The sequence below is a fragment of the Peromyscus maniculatus genome, chromosome 5, assembly GCF_049852395.1.
Source record: "Peromyscus maniculatus bairdii isolate BWxNUB_F1_BW_parent chromosome 5, HU_Pman_BW_mat_3.1, whole genome shotgun sequence".
Taxonomy (NCBI): domain Eukaryota; kingdom Metazoa; phylum Chordata; class Mammalia; order Rodentia; family Cricetidae; genus Peromyscus; species Peromyscus maniculatus.
The window spans coordinates 67,153,891-67,176,836 of NC_134856.1; the positions used below are offsets into that span (position 1 = coordinate 67,153,891).

Below are 22,946 nucleotides of genomic sequence, written 5' to 3' on the forward strand. Positions count from 1 at the left end.
GATTTAATTTGTGTATGTGGTACCTATCCAGAAAATTGTCCATTTCTTTTAGATTATGCAATTTTGTGGAGTACATTTTTGAAGTATGACTAATGATTCTCTGGATTTTCTCAGTGTCTGTTGTTATGTCCCCCTTTTTATTTCTGATTTGTTAATTTGGATATTCTCTCTCTGCCTTTTGGTTAGTTTGGGTAAGAGTTTGTCTATCTTGTTAATTTTCTCAAGGAACCAACTCTTTGTTTCATTGATTCTTTGTATTGTTCTCTTTGTTTCTATTTTATTGATTTCAGCTCTCAGTTTGATTATTTCCTGGAGTCTACTCCTCCTAAGTGGGTTTGCTTCTTTTTGTTCTAGAGCTTTCAGGTTTGCTGTTAAGTCACTAGTGTTAGATTTCTCCAAATTCTTTATGTGGGCATTTAGAGCTATGAACTTTCTTCTTAGCACTGCTTTCACAGTGTCCCATAAGTTTGGGTATGTTGTGCATTCATTTTCATTGAATTCTAGGAAGCCTTTAATTTTTTTTTAAGTTCTTTCTTGATCCAGTGGTGATGCAGTTGAGCATTGTTCAGTTTCCATGAGTTTGCAGGCTTTCTGTAATTTGTGTTGTTGTTCAATCCTAAGTTTAAGCTGTGATGATCTGATAAGATACAGTGGTTATTCCAATTTTTTGGTACCTGTTGAGATTTGCTTTGTGACTGAGTATGTGGTCAATTTTAGAGAAGGTTCCATGAAGTGCTGAGAAGAAGGTATAGTCTTTTGTGTTTGGGTGAAATGTTCTATAGATGTCTGCTAGGTCCATTAGAATCATAACATCTGTTAGTTCCCTTATTTCTCTGTTAAGTTTCTGTCTGGCAGACCTGTCCATTGGTGAAAGTGGGGTGTTGAAGTCCCCCACCATTAATGTGAGTGGTTTGATGTGTGTTTTAAGCTTTAATAATATTTCTTTTGCAAATGTGGATGCCCTTGTATTTGGGGCATAACTGTTCAGAATTGAGACTTCACCTTGATGGATTTTTCCTGTAATGTATATGAAATGTCCTTCTCCATCTCTTTTGATTGATTTTTAGTTTGGAGTCTGTTTTGTTAGATATTAAGATAACTACACCAACTTGTTTCTTAGGTCCATTTGATTGGAAAATCTTTTCCCAATCCTTTACTCTGAGGTAATGCATCTTTGAAATTGAGGTGTGTTTCTTATATGCAGCAGAAGGATGGATCCTGTTTTCATATCCATTCTATTAGCCTGTGTCTTTTTATTGGTGATTTGAGATCATTGATATTAAGAGATATTAATGACCAGTGATTGTTAATTCCTATTATTTTTTTGGTTTTGTTGGTGGTGGTGGTAGTGTGTGTATATTTCTCTTTTTGAGATTTATAGGTGTGAAGTTTCTATTGCCTGTGTTTTTGTGGGTGTAACTAAATTCCTTGGGTTGGACTTTTCCTTCTAATACTTTCTGTAGGGATGGATTTGTGGATAGGTATTGTTTAAATATGGTTTTGTCACAGAATATCTTGTTTTCTCTGTTTATGGTGATTGAAAGTTTTGCTGGGTATAATAGTCTGGGCTGGCATCCATGATCTCCTATTGTTTTCTGTCCAGGACCTTCTAGGCTTTCACAGTCTCCATTGGGAAGTCAGGTGTAATTCTGATGTCTTCCTTTATATGCTACTTGACCTTTTTCCTTTGCAGATCTTAACATTATTTCTTTATTCTGCATGTTTAGTGTTTGGTTATTATGTGGTAAGAGGATTTTTTGGTGCAGTCTATTTGGTATTCTGCAAGCTTCTTGTACCTTCATAGGCATGTCCATCTTTAGGTTGGGAAAATTTTCTTCTATAATTTTGTTGAATATATTTCCTGTGCCTTTGAGCTAGAATTTTTCTCCTTCTTCTATTCCTATTATTCTTAGGTTTTATCTTTTCATGGTGTTCCAGATTTCCTGGATGTTTTTGTGTCAAGTATTTGTCAGATTTAACATTTTCTTTGACCGATGAATCCATTTCCTCTATTGTATCTTCAGTGCCCTGAGATTTTCTCTTCTGTCTCTTGTATTCTGTTGGTTATGCTTTCATCTGTAGTTCTGGAATTCCCTTGGTTTGTGTTTTCTTTCTTTCTTTCTTTCTTTCTTTTTTCTTCGAGACAGGGTTTCTCTGTGTAGCTTTGCGCCTTTCCTGGAACTCACTTGGTAGCCCAGGCTGGCCTCGAACTCACAGAGATCCACCTGCATCTGCCTCCCGAGTGCTGGGATTAAAGGCGTGCGCCACCACCGCCCGGCTTGTGTTTTCTTTATTGCCTCTATTTCATTCAAGTCTTGAACTGTTTCCTTTACCTGTTTGATTTTTTTTCTTGGCTTTCTTTAAGAGATTTACTGATTTCTTCCAATATTTTGTTTGTCTATCCCTTGATTTCTTTAAGGGAATTTTTCTTTTTATCTTTAAGGGCCTCTATCATCTTCATAAAGTTATTTTTATGGTTGTTTTCTTCCTCTTCATCTGTGTTGGGATGTTCAGGTCTTGCTATTGTAGAATCACTAGGTTCTGGTGGTGCCATATTGCTTTTTATGTTGTTGAATGTATTCTTACACTACTGTTTACCCATCTGGGTTTGGAATAATTATAGGAACAGGTGTTGATTCTTGTGATGCCTTTGTTGGATGGGTTCTTTGTTCATTTCTTGTCTTTTGGTCTGAATGGCTAAGAGTTCCAGTGATTGGCTGGTTGTCAGGTCTAGTAAGGTTGTCTCAGCTGAGGGGGTTTGAATGCCTAGGTCCAGTGTATTGTCCAGTTCTTCTGGCTGGTGTGACTTTACTTGTGCCTATGGGTCTGTTCTTCCAACTGGTATGGGTGGTACTTGTGCCTATAGAGTCTGTTCTTCCAACTGGTGTGGGTTGTGCCTGTGCCTCTGGAGTCTGTTTTTCAACCTGGGGTAAGTTTTGCCTGTGCCTGTTTTTCCAACTGGTATGGGTGGTACTTGTGCCTATAGGGTCTGCTGATGTTGCTGGAGAGGGCTGTTCACAGGGAGGCTGCTGGGGTAGGTGGGATTGGGCAGCAGAGTGGGTCTCTTCTTCCAAGTGGTGTAGGTGGTGCTTGTGCCTCTAGAGGCTGTTGATGTAGGCGGGGGTATTTGGCTAGTGGGGAGGATGATGGGTTTGGTGGATTTGGGCAGCAGAGCGGGTCTTGTAGGTTACAGATCCAATGGGTGGTGGCAGTGGCAGAGTGGCCTACCCTCAGGACTCTTACCTTCCATCCTGCTGCTGGGGCTGAGGTGGGAGGGGGAGGGGCTCAGCATGTGCCTTGGGGCTTAGGGTCTAGATATTGGGGCTGTTGGGTTGGGGGACCAGCCACTCACCTCTTCTTCCAGTTGGTGCAAGTGGTGCTTGTGCCTCTAGGGGCTGCTGATATTGCCTGGGATGGCTGGCCAGGGGGATGATGATGAGTTTGGTGGATTTGGGTGGTGGATGGCTCTTGTAGGTTACAGAGTCCAGTGAGTGGTGGCAGTGGTGGAATTGTCTGCCTGCAGGACTCTTCCCCCTGAGTCTTCTGCTTGTCACAAGCACTTAGGGATATGGCCTAGAAAGTCTTGATTCAACTTAACTTCCTTTCTTTCTCCCTTGATCACATTCTGGTAACCTGGGCATTGTGTGAAAACTGACAGGGATCTTTGGAGGAACAGACAGTCGTCTGAGAGACAATGGTTGCTTTATGTGGTGGTTCTGGAGTGGGAACACAGAGGACAGTGGAAAAGGGGTGATAGACAATCTTGAATGTGACAACTGAAACAGATCACATCCCATCTTGGCACAGAGAACTATAAAAAAGAGCAGGCAAAATGGATAACGTTAGTTTTGAAGGGAATCCCCAACACTAACATGGGCATTAAAGGCTATCAGACTAACTTTGACATTTTACACATTCCTTTAAGTCCACCAACCCGGGTCATCCCAATCTATCTGACTTTCATTGAGTCGGCTCCTGCTGTCCCTTCCCAGGCTATCACAGAGTTGGTGTTCCCAAGCCTGGAGTTCAGCCTGTTCACATTGTCAAGGTCTACCTATTGACATGCAAACTGCACTTTGAGAGAGACCACCATGGGGGAAACTCTGTTTAATCAGATGTGACTGGATAACACACAGTAGAGATTTTTACCAATCTGTGGGTAGTTTTGAAGTCCTTGGCCTCTTCTTTGTCTGCTCTTAACCATCAGGCTAACCAGCACTGTGTGTTTTTGCATGTTGAAATTCAAGTTTCTAAAGTCAAATTCACATTTTTATTGTGGCATGTGTTGTCCTTCTAAGGAATTAGGTGTGATTTCTATGTGTGCTCAGCTTACTAGGATAAGAATCACACAGGGGCAAAATTAACTGTTGTCAAAAGTCTTCAAGGGGACAAAAATCAGTAAAATGCATGGGACAAATGCAGCAAGGTGTTTAAAGGTTTGAACTTTCCTGGACAGGAAGTCAAGACACTGTCATGAGGCTAGTGTTTGGTTTACTTTTTTTGTTCTTCTTTTTTTTTTCCATGACAGGATTTCTCCATGTAGTTTTGGTGCCTGTCCTGGATCTCACTCTGTAGACCAGGCTGGCCTTGAACTCACAGAGATCTGCCTGTCTCTCCCTCCCGAGTGCTGGGATTAAAGGCGTGCACCACCACTGCCTGGCTACATTTTTTTAAAATCACTTTTTACCACTTCTTTTAAAAATCACTTTTCCATGGAGAAAATGCTCATAATATTCCTGGAGACATATTACATGAAACATTTAAAAGAGAGAAAAGGAAACACCCAGCTCTGTTGCAGCATATTATCCACAACAGTGAGAACTTGGACAGAACTCAAACACCCATCAACAGGGAAGAGAGTAATTATAGCACCCACAAGGCAAATGCCCCACAGATATGTTCAAAAAGCACCAGCCATTGTCAGCTGTGACAACGTGGATGAATTTCACATGAAGATTGGAGAGGAACAAAGTGTCGCATATGCAATACCCTTGACAGGAAGTCCAGGAAAACCAGTCTATGCTGGTGGAAGTCAGATGGCAGCTGTCCTTTCTCCAAAACCACTGCTGGGTAACCTGAGTTTGGTTTACACCTTCTGTATATGAGCTGCGCTTTCCTGGCTTAAGATCTTTTGGTTTTCTTTGGTTTAAATGTAATTTTTTAAAAAAATCTATCCTATGGCCAGGGAGATGACTCAATAGGTAAGGTGTCCCCTGCCCAACCCACAGTCTTTAAAAGCTGCCCACAGTGGTGGGAGCCTGTAAACCCAGGGTTAGGGACATGGAGACAGAAGGATTCCCGGGTCTCCCTGGCCAGTCAATCTAAATGAATCGGTGAGACCAGGCTAGGGAGATTATTGCAACTCATTCAAGGAAAGGATTTATTTGGCTTATACTTCCAGGTCATATTATATTATTGAAGGAAGTCAGGGCAGAAATGCAAGCAGAAACCATAGAGGAACATGTTTACTTGCTCGTTTTCTGCTTCATGCTTAGCTAGCTTTCTTTCTTTCTTTTTTTTCAGAGTTAGAATGTGCTTTATTAGAGAGATGAGGGGATAGGACAGGAGAAGCCAGGCCTGGCAGAAAGAGAGGAGAGAGAGAGAGAGAGAGAGAGAGAGAGAGAGAGAGAGAGAGAGAGAGAGAGAGAGAGAGCTTTCTTATAGAGCCTGGGACCACCTGCCTACCAATGGTGCCAGCCACAGTAGGCTTTGTCCTTCTATATTAATTAATAATGAAGACAATCACCCACAGACATTCCACAGATCAATCTGATAGAGGCAGTCCCTCGATGGAGACTCCCTTCTCAAGTGACTCCAGGCTGTATTAAGTTGACTAACTAGGACAGAGACCTATGCTCAAAAAATAAAGTGGAAGGAGTCTGAGGAAGGATACCCTGGGCTGACCTTTGGCCTCCACACACCTGGGCACACCCCCATATACACACATACATACACCACACAAACAGACACATAGAGATTCCCATTCTCTCCCTATTCCCTCTTCTGGTTGGAATTTCTTAGGTTTGTTTACTGCATCTAAGTATTAAGGCCTTCTGATATCTCTTAGAAGGTTATCCTTTAATGGAGCCTCTTGCCCATTCTGTATTGCATTGCCCGGTGCCTCAAATTGGCATACGTCGGGCCTTCTTGCTTCCCACCCCTGCCTCAGCACATGGCTCCCATTTTCCTTTCTTCAGGTTTGATTCAGTGCGTTTCAGTGCATTTACTTCCTTCTAGTCACTTTTTCTTTCAGGGCATCTAATCTGGCTTAAAGAAGCCAGTCTCCACCTTTATGTTCCACTTCTGGTGGTTTGGTTTTATTTGGTTTTGACAGGATCCCATGTAGCCGAGGCTGGCTTCAAACTCGCTGAATAGCTGAGGCTGGCTTTCAACTCCTGATCACCCTACTTCCACCCTGTGCTGGGATCCTGACATCTGTCTCCACCCTTGGTACTATTATCTTCCCTTTTAACAGGGTAAATGAGCTCTTTCATGCCTGAGACTTTCCATACCTCAGCTACCTGGCATGGGTGTGTATTTCTGATATTTCTGAGGAATTTCACTCATGGTGTGTTCTTTTCTTGAGTGTTCTGGGAATTTTCATGGATTGTTCGGGAACGTTCTCTGTGAGGGAATTCTTTGAGTTGACGCTGAGCTCCTCCATGGGGACTTGCTCTGGCTTGCTTCTAAAGGACACGGAGCTGCTGCCACTTCAAAGAGCACCCATCCCAGCTTTCTGTCACACAGGCAGGGTGGCTTAGACTCATACTTACATTATCCCAGGGTACGGGGGTTTATTCCTCCATTCCCAGTTCAGAGCGGACACAGGCTTCTCTCCTTCCTGTCCTTTTTGTATTTCATTCATCTTGGCTGTAGAACCCTAGCCTTCCAGGAGCTGTCTTTCTAGATTCTCCCAGGAACAGACCCAAGCTTCCTCTTCTGTCCTCAGAACTCCATACAAAAACAGAACCGAAACTTCCCCTTCCCAGGGTCCACTCACATTGTTTGGGCAAAAGTGGGATTTGGTGTCCATTCCTCTCCCAGGATTCCTGCTTTCACTGCCTACAGGATGCTATGTATCCCTTAACATCAGGCCAGCTCAGTAGTGAATGCATTTCAACGAGCGAGCGAAGGTGATTTCTTCAGTGCTAATCAAGTGTGTTCAGCTTCAGCCAGCTTCATTTGCAGGACCTGTCAGCCATGCTTCTCTAGAAAGAACCCCAAAGCTCCCCCCACCCTCCGCCATGCATCTCTGCAAAGCCTGAAGTTTCTATAGTGGTCTGACTTCAGAACTGGGTGGAAAAAATGATTCCTTTCCACCCAGCATCAGAGCTGGCTTAAGCAGGTAATGAACTCAGTCGAGGGGGTGTCTGAGTAGTAGAAGGACTTCAAATTCAAATCGGTCCAAATGTTCTTCAGTGTTTCCATTGCTGGAGCAGTGGGAAGCGTGGAGTGGATTTTATAACGCAATCGTTCTTCCAAATGCATAACGTGGCACCAGCTGGAGCCCTTGTCGCTGCCGCTTCCAGTAGGAACAGAACGAGGCCAAACTCCCTTGCAGCAGCCCAGCCTGCAGGACATGATTTGGTGACTTACAGGGATGGATGAAGACCGTTATGGTTATTGTTCTAGTTTGTTCTGTAAATTATCTTTTCATCCCCTCCCACCCCACCCCCTGTCTCCCACTTTTTCCCACATTTCTATAAAATATCACATTTCTGTAAAACTCCCTGGTTTGGAAATTCCACTTAGTGATCAATAACAGCATTCCTAAGCAAGAAGAAGCAATGCCTCCAAGCAGGCTGCTCTCCAGATTGGACTTTCCTCCTCTAGAACAAGCTGGTTCCCTAACAGTTAGTTACTCTGTAGTTATAAATCTGGCAGGCAATCACAACAAAAAAAAATTAAAAATATTTAAAAATTCATATTTCATCAAAATGCTCCTTGCAAAATTCATGGGATGTAATTATGTTAATTGTATTGTTTTAAATATTTTTTCCTTGTTTGCTCTTCTGGATACCTGTGTACATACTATCAATCCATTGAGTGTATTCTGGCTTGACCAATGAGCTGTGCTACAAAAGATTCTGCTACCCTCTGTAGACAGTGTTGAAGAAAGCCAATGCTATTTGCTGGATTTGTCCTAATCCTCTGAGCACTCAAGAGTTATTGAAACTTATCCAGTAGGAAAGGCAGGGCCCTGTAAGCCTCTTGTTTGTGGCATCCCTGAAGCTAGATTTCTCCCCTGAGAAGCACCTTGAATGGGTAAATTATGGCTTCAATCATGGTTTGGATGGGATGGTTAAGGTTAGCATTTTTCATTTCTTTCATCCACACACTTTTTCTTCAGGCCAAATGTATTCTCAGATTTGTCCTCTGACAATCTACACTTCAAAGACTAGGAAATCCCAAACCCATAAAAGGGATTAATGTTTGCGGAGCCCAAAATGTTTATCATTCTGCTTCGGTTATTACATGCTATATACATGCATCACATTGGCATAGTGGACCCCTTCAAGATGCACAAATAGTATGTCTCACTGAATAAAAATGAAGAGAAAAGGCTGGGGGGATGGCTCAGTGAGTAGAACTTCCTGTGTTTGCATGAGGACCTGAGTTCAAATCCCGATTACCCATATTAAAAGCCGGGGGGGGGGAGTGTGTGGCTGTGTGCATACTTATAAGTCTATTGCTTGGCAGTTGGAGACAGGAGGATCATTGAGGCTTGGGGGCCTCCAGTCTAGCTAGCTCCACATTCAGTGAGAGACCCTGTCTCAAGTGAATAAGACAGTGATAGGCCCGCCCTGCCTGTGTGACACAGAAAGCCGGGATGGACCCTCCCTTTGAAGTGGCTGCAGCTTGGTGCCCGGTAGAAGCAAGCCAGAGCAAGTGGAGAAGCTCAATTTCAACTCAAAGAATTCTCCCACAGATAACTTTCTAGAACAATTCATGAAAACTCCTAAAACACTCAGAAAAGAACACATCATGAGTGGAATTTGCCAGAAGTGTCAGAAATATGCACCCATACTACAGTACCCCTTCTGCAGTCAGGGGTCAGTGAATTTTCCACATGTGACCTAACTCCCCGGTAGGAACTGACTACGATGAGTGAGCACCCTACGAAGTATAAGCATTGGGTATTTATTTACCTCTTTGAATCTCCGCAACATCCATAGAAGGCAGCTATGATCCTAAGTTATAAAGGAGTGCTGAAGCAGGGGGACATCCAGGATGGGCTGCTTGGGATCCTGATGGCAGAGCCCTGATCCCACATTCTCTCACTGAAGGAACTCAGTGTCCCCAGAGAGGTGCTTCTCTGAACTCCCCCTGGGGACCCAGGGACAGAAGCTTCCACGTGGTGGCACGTGATGGCGCTGCTGGTGGCATGCTGCTGTGGGCAGGGTTTCAGGGTCCTGGCAGCCCCGGCTTAGCCTCTTAGTGCACAAAGAGGTCTGTCTCCCCCATCCCACCCCACCCCCAAAGATGAAAGCAGTAGTAGTGTTTCCTTCTTGCCTGTTGTTGAGTAGTTTGCTAATCTTTCAACTAGGTACCACACTCCAAGACATAAACATGAGCAGAACATACCTTTAATTCCAGCACTTGGGAGGCTGAGGCAGGAGGATTGAGAGTCAGAAACCAAAGCCAGCTTAGTCTACAAAGCAAGACCTTATCGCAAAAAAAAAAAAAAAAAAAAAAAAAAAAAGAAGCATGCCGAGTGGAAGCTCCAGAAGACCCGTGAACACTGACCCACGACACTCATCTCATCCACACGTGGGCTTCTCATGGGGAGCCATCCAGTGGCCTGCAGACATGCCACATCATTTCAGCTGAACACTGAGCACTCTCTCTGCAGGGCAACTATTGTGTAGAAGAAAACGAAACTGGTGACTAAAATGTTAATAAACTCCCCAGGTCTATTCCTCTTTGACAAGTTCCTCCATGGCGGCTAAGATTTCTGCAGCATCTGGCAGTGGGGACCACATCACCACATAGACCTGCTTTACCTTAAGGTGTGAAACGCTCTGAATATGTTGGTTTTACTACTGTTGGCATGGAATGCTGGTTCTCTCTGGGATGTAAACCAGAAGCTGTGACTCTGGGAATGTTCTTCCCCCTCTGTGCCGGGATGTGCAGCTGAGAGGTTCTAAGGAGAGATTTCTATGGGCCCCTCATCAGGGTTGCTGGGACCAGTGTCCTAGGTTTCTTACATTCTATCTGCCCTTGATGCTATTCTACATGATAGCTCTACCTTCCATCTAGAGAACTATTTTCTTTGGAGATCATCTAATTTATAAAGGCTTTGTCTAAGATAACTGTGCAAGGGTTTTCCAGAAAGCAACAGTTAAGGAATGACTGACAGAAATGTTTTAGTTAATTGAATATTCTGGAAAATAAGTTTGACATCATTGCCATCTCAACTGATGTTTGAAGCACTGGGGTTCTGGACATAGCACAAAATCATGCTGTCACTCACGGACATAACAGGCTACAAGGGCCAGGGAGGTGGCTGGTGGATAAAGTGCCTGCCACACCAGTGTAAGGAACAGAGTTCAGATCTCCAGTACCCAAGCGAATGATGATCAGGCAGAGCAGCGCCTTTGTAACCTCAGCACACAGAAGTGGAGACCGGGAATTCCTAAAGCAAGCTGCTAGCTAGACTAGTCAAATCAAGGCGCTCTGGGTCCTGATGAGACATCCTGCCTCAATCTATAAGGCAAAGAGCAATCAAGGAGGACACCGGATGTCAACTGGGGGCCTCTGTACACATGAACACATATATACAAGCACACACATATAAACACATGCATGGAGTGAGAAGGGATATGTTTGAGAATTTGCTATAAATAAGAAGCCTGTGAGGAAGTAGGTGATGCTTTGAGATGGGTGACAGCTCAAGACTTACTGACGGCCATCAGTAGATTATTATTTGATGAGGGAGGAATTTTGGGAAGCATAGAGAAGGGAGATTAGTCATATTAGATTTTATGACAGCTGAAGACAGACTGTGGTGTGAAAAGGAAGACACTGTAGCTGGATTTAGAGCTTCTTCAAGGCCTGCCTATTAAAGGTGTGACCTCCAGCTTGATGTTATTAGGGTGGAAGTAGAAAGGTCTAGGCATGAGGCCTAGTGGGAGGTATTGAGGTCACTAAGAGGGGGTGCCCTCAAAGGGAATATGCAGCCCTGGTCTCTTCCTCTTTCTCTTTTGCTTCTGGATCATGAAGTGAATGGTTTTCCTCTGCCGGGTGCTCGCACCATGACCTGTGACCTCCCTTTTGGCTCTGAAGCAACAGTGTCTGTGCCAGCCGATCATGGGCCCAAACCACAAGCTCTGTGAGCCAAGATAACCTTTTCTCTCGATTCTCTTTCTTCAGAGAAGTCAAACCAACACACAAGCCAACCCTGGGAGAAGGCTTGGAGCTAGAGCCTGGAGACTGGTCATCGGCAGGAGGGCAGGGATGCCGGAGGGGGGCGGGGGGGGGAGTGCCCAAGGAAAGGCTTGAGAAATCATAGAACAGTCAGGACCCCTGAGGCCATGCTGTAGGGGGAGTTTGGAGGTCTTGGAGGTGCCATGCTATGCTCTGCTGCTCTTGGACAAAGTGGGGCCCATCCATGAGCCTGGTTCAAGATCCCTAGATAGGGATGATAGGACCCTCTCTAAGTCCAGATGAGCCATGACACATGTGCTAGCTTTGGGATAGAGGTGCAGGCATGAAGCCAAACAGGCAAGGGGGTACGATTAGCAGAGGAGCATTGCCCTGATTGATACAGAAGGCTAGAGCATAAGTGTGTTCTGAACAAGATGCCCAGCAGAAAGCAGGAACGTGGCTGCCCAAGAACACAGGTGACTTCCAGGATACTTCCCAGACAACTGCTGCTTGGATTTCTTCCAGTCGGGTTATAGAGGCTTTGGGTGGGAACAACCAGCTTCGAGTGCTGAGGAGAGCCAGCAGAAGGGGCAGAAAGTTGGTCAAACCATTATAGACAGAACACACCCGTCACCTCTGGGGTTAGGACTACTGCAAGGAAGGTGTGTGAAGCAGGCAGATGTGCAGGAACACATGAATGACCAGGAGCAATCGGGCAGTTCCCAGACAAGCTCCTTTTCTTTTTCTTTTAAATGAAGACTTATTTTTAAAAAGTGAATGTGTGTGTGAAGGGGCGGTGAGAGGGAGAGAGAGAGACAGAGGTCTGTGGAAGTACTAAAAGGCCAGAAGAGAGTATTGTATACCCTGGAGCTGGAGTTATAGGTAGGTGTGAGCCACCTGGCTTGGGTGCTGGGAACTGAACTCAGTTCTCCGCAAGAGCGGCAAAGGCTCCTAACGGCTGAGCCATCTCTTCTGCCCCACTGCCAAATTCCTTGAAATAACACAATAGCCAAGTCAAATCTCACATGAACTGGGGCCAAACTCATCCTGTGGACTAAAATTCACAACTTGGAGCCAGTGGCCCAAGATTTAGGAAAAGAGCATCCGAAGAATGAAGACAGCAGTGTCAGCCCCCAAGCAGAGAAGAGGCCATGACCAGGAATTCATAACGTAACCAGAAGTGTACCCCCGTGGAAATGCGTAGTGCCCGAGAGACTGTGTGCAGAGGAGAGGGCCATAACCAGGAGTTTATAAGGTAACCAGAAATGCCTGAAAGACCGTGTGCAGAGGAGAGGGCCCTGACCAGGAGTTTATAACATAACCAGAAGTGTACCCCTGTGGAAATGCACAAGAGAGGTGCTCGAGAGACCGTGTGCAGAGGAACAGCGCCTCTGGTGTCCCACCACGATGGGCTGAGATCCACGATGGACTGTGAGCCATATGCACACATGCACACATGTACACACACATATATGTACATGTAGACACACACACACACTTTTTTTTAAAATTAACTTGACACAGGCTAGGGTCATTTGAGAAGAAGAACCTCAGTTGGGATTATGCCCCACCAGATTGGCCTGTAGGAGGGCCCAGCCCTCTGTGGGCAGTGCCACTATGGGTCCTGGATTTTGCAAGAAAGTAGGCTTCCAGGTATAGAGGAGGATGAGCAGCAGGGAGGAGGGAGGAGGTCGGCCATTGACTGAACATCTGAGTCACAAAGCTGGGGCATTCCTAAGCATTTCTTCAAAGAATCCTTTAAGCATCCTTCTGGTCTGAGTGACACATTCATCTCCATTCCCAAAGGAGAAGACTGAGGCTTGATTATATTGCATACTCCAGGTGGGTCCCAATGTCACCAAGTGACCAACCTAAGGATTCCAGCATAGTAGAGTGCTTCGACTTGACCACCTTCAATTTCCCTAGCAGGAATGGTCAAGCATCTAAACCTCTGCATACAGGCAGCATCTCTCCAGACACCTTGACAAGCAAATTCCTCAGCCACTGGCCCTGAAGTCCCTGATAGATTAACACTTAGGGACCATATGGAAGACCAAGCACTTGTCCTAACACTCGCATGGGTCAATCTGTGGAGCCCTCATAGACAGATGACTTTTAACTGCTGTCATTGTCACAGTATAAGAGACTCAGACTCATCCTTAGTTACCTGAAGTCTGAGGGACTTCCTATGCTTGTGCAAGCCACAGGACAGGAGGGACCCATGTTTGATTACCTCGTTGTAGCACTGTGCCTCTGCTTCGGGCTTGATAAACAACAGCTATACCTTTGTCATCTGATTTGGAGGGTGGTTGGAGATCTTAAAGAATAGAATACAAGTTGGATTGACTTTGGCAGGGTGGAGAGTGGAGCGAAGGTTCAGTTCATTGTAACCGGGACTTGAAGGTGAGTTCGTTTGATCCAGCCTCAGAAGCCACTGGGATGTGTATTGCTTACAGATCTGAGCAAGTGGACAGGATGGGCAGAGGCTATGAGACGAGCTCCGCCACAGTCTGACCCACTGTGGGCTGCCTGCATGGAGTGCCTGCTGCCAGCTTCTGGTCCAGGGTCTCCAACTTTCGGAATGCTGGGATGGGAGTGACCAGTGGTGACTGCAGACCCTGCCCACATCTGCTGATTGTAGCCATGACCACAGCCTGTCCTTCCTGGCACCTCATTTTATATGCGACTGACTTTGAAGATGCAAACCCTGCCCACATCTGCTGATTGTAGACATGACCACAGCCTGTCCTTCCTGGCACCTCATTTTATATGTGACTGACTTTGAAGACTGTGCTTGCCCCTGATGTTTTCATCCAACACGGTTCAAACCTGTTCCTCTTCCACCATAAGACCTAGCAAAGAGCAGCGTTCCAGACCTGTTTGCCGACCCGTGATGTCTGAGCACTTGAACTTTCATAGTGACTCACACGTTTTATGGAAAGTGCAGGGCACTCCTCTACACAGCACAGACAGACACTCACACAGAGTCTGGGAATACCATGCACCCCGACCCAAATCCTTCCTGGGATACAGCCATCCCCTCCTTCGGAAAGCTGCCTCTCCGGGGAGAAGGGGGAGCGGACCTTCCAGAGTTGAATGCTTCCCACAGCCACACACCAGGTGAGGAGCCTTCCACAATTACTTCACTCATTCCCACGGGACTTGTCCATAAATTCACCTAGAGATCCTGCCCTGGGAGGGACTGGGCAGAAAGTAAGCAACTCAGATCACACAGGTGAACAGTGGTGGCAAGATTCAAACCTAGATCTTCATGACCACACACCGTGTCTGTGGACCTATGGAATTGGTAGCCCAGACCAAAACACACATACACACACACACACACACACACACACACACACACACACACATACACACGCCACTGTTGCCTCATGCCAAGCCCAAGGAAAGTACTTAGTTAAAACTTGTTGAGTGCCTGAATAAATGAATGAATGATGTCCTTTTTAAGTTAACACTTTGCTGTAAGCGCCTCTGTGTATCTGCTCATTCATCCACTTCCCACTAATCAGCACTTCATCGTCTCTTCCAGACAAGTATCAGTACTACACAATTGCTTTGAAGGGAGGGGCTGTCTAGCAGATTTAGACTTTAATTTCATTCTTTTCCACCTACCCCTTGTCCTGTAAGCCACTTTTTGTTGTTAAATTACATGTAACAAAATACCTGAGCAAGAACAACCAAAGGGGGAAGCTTTATTTTAGTGTGCGGTTTCAGAGGTTGGTCCATGGTCACTTGGCTCTCTTGTTTTGCAGCCTGCGGTGAAGCACAAGCATCATTGTGGAAGGGCATGAAGGAGAAAACATGCTTACCTCATGGGTGCTGGGAAGCAAACAGAGGAGAGAGGCAGCGGCCAGGACAAATCAGAATGCTCAAGTCACGGCCCTAGTGTTGTATGATATTTTGTTTGTGTTCTGACAAATAAAGCTTGCCTGGAGATCAAAGGGTCAGAGCTAGCCACTAGTTAACCACAGAGGCCAGGCAGTGGTGGCACACACCTTTAATCCCAGCACTTGGGAGGAGGAATCAGAAAGACCAGGAGTTCAAAGCCACTCTGGGCTATAGGAGATTGAACCAGTCTAAAGGAGAACCAGAGCCAGGTGGTGGTGGTTCACACCTTTAATCCCAGCACATGGGAGGTTCATGCTTTTAATCCCATCACTTGGAAGGATCATGCCTTTGATCCCAGTACACGGGAGGCTCACACCGTTAACGCCAGCACTAGGGAGGTGGAGACAGGTTCTTGGGCACCCATTCAGTCTGAGGATTCATAGAGACAAGATCCCCCCATTCAGACTGAGGATTAGTAGAGACAAGATCCCCCCATCCAGTCTGAGCATTGGTAGAGGTAAGAAGTCTCTAGTGGCTGGCTGCTGCTGCATAGAACAGTAGGAAGCCGAGCAGGTATCAAGGCAGCTAACTAGTGTGGCAGCAGCCTGAGGAGGAAGTCCTGGGAAAGCCTACAACTCACCAGGAGAGAAGAAGCCTAAGAGCCAGCCCATCTGCACAGGGGAACATGTGAATGTGGCTAACTGGTGGCATTTGGAGCTCAAGTGCCTGTGAAGTTGGCTGCAGAGAGGCTGCAACAGAAAAGTATCAACCTTGCTCAGAGGCTTGGGGGAAAAAGAAAGGAAAACCCAGCTGGTGGGGCAGTGACTCAGGTGGGAGGCCCTGCATGCAGCTCCGGTGTGTGCCAGTGGCTACAAAGCCACGGTAAAGTGACTTTTTCATGAATTCATGCCCCACATTGGGTGCCAGAAGAAGCATGATCCTAATGAGTCTTATTAAATAAAAACCTGGAGTTAGATCTCAAGGGAGAGGCTGAAAGATCAGAGAAGCAGAGCAGCCATACCCTAGGACCCACTTCTTCTTAGGACCAGCCTAATAGCCATTCAGCTAAGAAGTCATGGATGTGCTGATCAACCAATAAAGGTAGAGAGAGCCATCCTGATTCCACCTTTCAATAATGCCACCAGCTGGGAAGCAGTCATCAACACATGAGCCTTTTGGAAGACACGTTCCATGTAAACTTTAACAACCCACTTGGACCCCACTATTCAGGTCAATGCTGACAGGATTGCTAACCTGGAGAACCTCCAAATCACTGGGCTAGAAATAGATTCTGAAATCAACAAAGGTATAAGGCGTAATCCTGATGCCGTTCTTAACAGCGAGTGGAATGCCTCGTGCAGTGTTGCTGGCCAGCTGTCACCAGCATCATCCGTGCACTCAAGAGCTAGGGAAATTCTGAGCATAGCTCAACCACCGCCCAGGAGTCTCATGTCCTTGTCGTTAGCATGTACCCTATGCACAGTCTAACATGTCACAGAGTCTGCCTCCCATGGTTCCGCGGGCATATCTGCTCTCTTGTGTGGCATTATCGACACAAGCAGTGCAGTGATTAAAACGACAGTTTTTCACCCAGTGTTTCATAAATCCAAAAATGTTCACGACTCGAGCTTCAGCAGTTATTTGCTCTTCCCTCCAAAATAATTGAAAGTATAAAAATTTCAGTTCGATCAGCCACACAACACTAGCATGTTCTTGTAAGGATGGAAATGTGAAATATTAGAATGAGTCAAGTGCCTCAGAAGCTCTTAGGCTGTGTCTTAACTTTTTTTTCTATTGCTGTGATAAACACCTTGCCCCAAAGCAACTTCTAGGTCACGCTCCTTCACTGAGGAAGTCAGGGCAGGAACTCAGGGCAGAAGCCAGGGAGGAACACTGCTTCCTGGCTTGCTCTCCAAGAATAAGGCCCCTTGTGTAAATGCTGATATAGAAGTAGGGACAATAGACATTCACTGACAGAATGAGTGGCAAAGGAAAGTAGAATTCGATGCCAAATGAGTTCTGTGGGGTCACAGCTGAGTCCAGAGGGCAGCTGTGAACTAAATTTGGAGTTCATTGTGGAATGAAGGCAGAACCTTGAAAAATGAAGATGACGTGGAAAAGAGAAGACAAGCTTTGGAAATCAAAGAGAGGACCTCTGGGAGACTGTGAGCAGACCAGGTATCTCTTTGTGAAGTGTTGTTGAAAGTGACGTCCAACCTCCATTTTGAGACAGTAGCGTCCTATATGGCCCAAGGTGGCCTTGAACTTCAGCCCTCTGCCTCAGCCTCCCGAATGCAAAGATTATAAGTATGCACCACCATGCCTGGACACCAAACATTAAATATACAAAGAACTTGTGACGGAGTGATATTGTCATCAGCTCAATACAGATTTCTGAACATGTGCTAAACACCTTTAAAAGAAAACATGGAATCACACTAAAGTAACCCCATCTTCTTAGGAAGGTTTTCACAGGACCATATGAATGTTACTTGAATATAATGGGGTTCTTTTCCTGTGAAAGGAAAAATGTTTTTTGAAAATGTTCTTAGATCTTCAGAAAAATTGATTTAAGAAGCTAAAACCTAGGTCCTTCTTAAAATTAATATAGCATTTCCATTATTTCAAGAACTGATGTGAGATCCCAGACATGTCTTCTGATTCTTGCCTGACTTGCTCCTGTCTCCAGAGCACAGGCTGCCATGTAGGAGGGGGGAAGAGACACTGCCAGCTCACTTGGCTACTTTGATAGCATCTAGACAAATGTTCTAAGGAAACTTAGGAAAACAGGCATATGGTGACAAACAGCGCTTCCTACAAGCCTGAGTTGCCACACTGGAATCAAGAAGTCTTGTGATGACTGAGAAAAGGGCAAATTATACCAAACTGAGACCCAGGCTGGGAATGTGGAGACTGGAGAGATCCCTGAAGTCTGCTCCCCTTGGCAACACACACACACACACACACACACACACACACACGGAGTAAGGAGGAGTGTTTTAGAAGCATTGTCTCAGGACTGGAAGGAAGGTTCGCATTGCTCTCCCACACACCTGCCCTTGCTCTGGATAGGCACATCTGGAGATGGATAGTGGTTCGCTGGTGAACTATTTACAGTGGCAGATCCAAATAAAAGAGAAAGACTCTGACCTATGGCATTTGCCAGTTTCCATGGTGTAAACACTCCCACCGTGGCTAGTTCACACTCAACAGCACGGCGTCACCATTGTTATGTAGTGTTTCCACTTTATAAACAGGATAGAAGTGAGCAACTACAAAAGCCGTGTAATAATGAAACCCATCAAAATAATCCAAAGGTGGTTAATTTAAAACATTCTGACCTTTCCAAAACGTAATTTGATTATAACATGACAGGATTTAATTCAGAACAATAGCCGTACATAACATAGGCCCTGGAGAGCTTTTAGCATTTGAAACCCAGCCTGTCCTCTTCAGGGCATCACCCCCATTCCCCGATAGCTTCACCCCCAAACAAACACCATTCACAAGAGTAAGGATCCAGGTGGACTGATGTTATAAATAAAAAAAACAAACAGAAAGACTGTCAAAGAACTAGAAGATAAAAAACTTATAAAGTACATAGACAGACATTTTATAAGATTGGGCTAGGATAAATTTCTTAACCAGAAACCAGAGGAGGGGGGGGAAATGAAGTGAATTAATAATTTATAGATTTTTATGAGAAAACATTTTATAAACAAAGTTAAAGAAAAACCACAGAACTAGAGAAAATAAGAGATTAATGACCATATTTGGAGCTAGGGAGATGGCTCACTGGGTCAAAGCACCGGCCTGCAAGCATGAGGCGCTGAATTAGAATCCTCGGGACCCATCGTCAGGGGTGAGCTGGGGAGGGAGAGCTGGTGATGCTCTCCTTGTCAGCAGGAGGGCAAAGACACAGGGGTTCCGGCTATGGCAGTGGGCATGGAACAGAGGCGAAGGAAGCTGGGGGTGGGGCGGAACATTGAAGGCTGAAGAGATGGCCCAGGGAACAAAAGCATTTGCCAGGCGAGCAGGAGAACCCGATTCGAATCCCTAGGACTCACATAAAAGCCAGACAAATGGGGTCTCTAAAACCTAAGCACTCTTGTGCTATGGGGAAGTGGGAGGAGGAGAGAGAGGAGTTCCTGGAACCTTGCAGGCAATGTAGCCTGGTATGTGCAGCCATGGACAAGAGACCTGGACTCAAACAAGGTGAGAGGCATGGCCTGACACCTGAAGCTGTCCTCTGATCTCCACATGCGTGCCCACATCCACACCCACAAATGTGTGTAGGGATACATACACACACACACACACACACACACACACACACACACACACACACACACACACACTGTGTCTGTCTCTTAGCTACATCTCTGATGTCTGGCTTCTTGAACTGTGGGTTTGCTTTCTCGGTTGACAGTATCGTCTGGTGCCACTCCTGCCCCAGGGCTCTGCTTTTGTGACACAGCCAGTGTCCCTGGACTCAGCCTCTACAGGATCAGCGAACCTAGTTTCTGTTCCTGGATCTTTTAAGACACCCCCATTCATTTGTGACTCCACTCACTTTCAGTTGGGCCCCCCAGTTTCGGAATCTTGAACTGAGGGCAAAGCTGCCGAGTTTTTTGTTAGAAAAGATGGAGACATGGTTAGAGGGCGAACACCATTATCTGATGTTCAAAGCTAGGAGCCTAATGCAAAAGGGGGTCTGGGAAGGTCAGAACTTTGCCGGAAGTCTTTGGGTTTGGCCATATATACCCAGCCAGGACATACCAGGCCTGGCACATTCATGGCATCGTTGTCTGTAGGCTCAACAAAGCCTGCAGTATGTTGTGATTAGGGATCATTCACACTCATAAAACCTTTGGACAGGAAACAGTGTTGTTTAGTCTGGTGGAAATCTCTCTTGGATATTACTGAAACAACCATAAAGGCACAGCCCGATCCCTGACTCTTCCCCATGTGTGGAGAGTTCTGAATGTCTCACATTGTTGGCAAAGGGATGAAATGAATCACGTTTGCCAAATGACAGGAAAGGGGTGGGAGGGTGCCTTCCTTGTGGCATGGTTATTGTGGTGGCCTCTCTGTAGAGTGGCCCACCAGCATTTCTTGGTTTCATTAGCCAGTAAAACTCCAGTTTCAGACATGGTCAGCTGTTCTTCCAGACATGGTCAGCTGTTCCCGAGAGGCCAGCAGAGGACAGCCCCACTGTGGGAGGCTTCCGCAGGCTCCTGGGGACACTCAGAAATAGGTCTGCATCAGGAGTCCCTACGTTGTTACCGAAGAGTCCAAGAGCTTCTTCTAAAATAACACGGGGTTCTGCCAGCAGTTCCCTCTCCTTGCAGAGTGCAAAGGTGTTCAGCAGGGAAACCGAGGCCTGTGAGCACTTCATTTTCCCTTGCACAGGACAGTCACATGCCATCAAGCAGCAGAGAAGGTTCTTCAACCAACCGATAGGGAGGGACAAAGGCTTGCATCCAATCCTGGAGACAGTGTGATGGCATAGACCAAAGCTTCCACAGCTCTGCTTAAATTGGGCCAATGAGGTTCTGACAGGTTCAGGCCCTGAACCCTTGTGGCAAGTAGCTTCTGTTCAGATTCCTTCCTTTCACCTCCACTTCCCAGCCAGAGCCTCTGCCACGCCTTCCGGCCAATCTGGCTGTCCTGACAGACTAACGAGTGCATGAAGCTGTTGTCAATGAAATTCTCACTGCCCTGGAAATCTTCCCCGATCTCCTCTGAGCTGCCCATTTTTTACTTACAGGGGATGCTGCCTCTGCAAGCACCATTTCCTCCCCCTCATCTGTCCCCAGCTCCAACTCCTCAAAGTGGAGGAACAGGCATGTGAACACACAGCCAAGCCTTCAGACCCAGGTCACCACAGGCTAGCCCTTACTATAGTGCCCAGAAGAAAGACTTCAGAAGTGACAAGCACATTCAGCTTAGGGAGGCTTTAGAAGCTACAGTCACCACCACATACAACATGTGTACACACACACACACACACACTCCCCTAAAGGCAGGCATATTGTTAAATAAAATGTATCAGAGTTTCCAATAAGGAGCTTTATTTCCATTGGCAGTAGTTTTCAAATATGTTAAAAAAGCTAAACGCCACGTCAAGTCTCCCTCTATTCTTCTTGCTTCCTCCCGCTCTCAAGTCCATGTGGGCCATTATCCCCGGAGACATATTTTCTAGGACGTTTGTACCAGACACAAGTGCTGACCTTGCGAAACCTCATTCCCAGAAGAGGTAGATGTAGTTCTTAATCTCAGCGTGTGGTGACCTGCCCTCCATATACACACAGGCTCTCCATCTCTGACCCCCACTGTCTGTATTTTGCTGGTCTGATCATCTAGATGCTTGAGCAAATAACCCACTCTCCCACTGCCACATGTGGAGTGTTCCTGAGGCCAGTCCATCATGCTCAGGTCCTGGTCACTGCCTGTTAAGATCCACATCAGTCCCGCCTCTGTTCTATTGGATGTAACGGCTGTCACAGAGAAATGAGCTGTTTGGAGAAGTAAAAGGAAAACCAGAATAATATTTGCAACTTGAACCAGTTACATGAATCCTGCCAATCTGGGACCTTAGCACTTGTCTTCCAGTCCACAACACCTGAGAGGACACCGTCCCTTCTTCCTGGCCTTGGCCTTGTGATTATGGTCCCACTTCCCCCATGCACCACAGTGCCCCCTTGCACATGACAGGTCATGCTGGAGAAGGAAGCCTGCGTTGAGTGCAGATTCTATCACAGAGGTTCTCCTAGCAACGCAGCAACTATAACAAAGCCATAGCAACCTTTGTCTCTAGCTTTATAAAGCTATGCAGCCATTAATCTCACCAGGACGTTCAAAGGATACTTTGCAAGTGAAGAGCGATTTCTAACCCAAGCGTTGAAATTGGAGCTACTGAGTTACTTTTCTCCAGTCTACGTAGATCTAGCCAAGCAGACAGACAGGAAGTTTTTATCTGAGTTGGGGGACATATTGAAGGGCAGTGCTGGGTAGACGGAAGATGGGCTGGGAAAGTTTGATGGTGGGTTCTGATTGGTGGGGACTACACACCACTGGGCAAGTAACCAACTCCGAAGAGCTCACTCAGCTTATCTTCTTCAGAATGAGGAGTCACTTCATAGCAATGTCCTGGGCTTGTTAAAAATGTAGACTGTTGGGTCTCTGCTGGGCACTGAGTCTCTGGGGTTGGGCTTCAGACATGTGGCTTTAGGCCAAGGCAAATTTTCCATTCCACTAGCACCCCTAAGCCCCTAAACCCCTGGCTTGCTCAGCAGGACAAAGGCTACACCTTAGGAGGGAACATTTTCTTCACAGGGAATCCCTTTTATTTCTTTCTGGATTTATTTTCTTCTGTAAGATTCATAAAGGATCAAAAGGCCCTCCCTCTCTACGGAAGACTCCATGATAGATTACCCATAATTTTTTTTAAGAAGAAAATAAATAGTCTTTGAGCATATATTCCAACATTCTTGCTTTTACAATGTTTTATATTTGGGGTTTGGGCGATAACTCAAAGGAAAATGAGGACCTGAGTTCACATCCCAGGCATCTATGTTTAAAACTGGGCAACCTAAACCTGGATGTGGCAGTGTGTTCCTGTAACCCCAGTGCTGATGGACAGAGACAGAAAGGTCCCGGGGTCCTCTGGCCCAGCCAGTCTAGCCACAGTGGCCAGGCCAAGGTTCTGTGAGAGGCCCTGTCTGAAG

At 45.9% G+C, this 22,946-nt stretch overlaps 1 long non-coding RNA gene across 1 annotated transcript; it reads right to left on the reverse strand.

Moving 5' to 3' along the window:
- Positions 1-21,273: 21,273 nt before the first annotated feature.
- LOC143273164 (uncharacterized) lies at positions 21,274-22,095 on the reverse strand. Its single transcript, XR_013051071.1, has 2 exons — positions 21,791-22,095; positions 21,274-21,716 (listed from the first exon to the last, which is right to left on the reverse strand). It is a non-coding gene; the product is annotated as an uncharacterized LOC143273164 (long non-coding RNA).
- Positions 22,096-22,946: the final 851 nt, after the last annotated feature.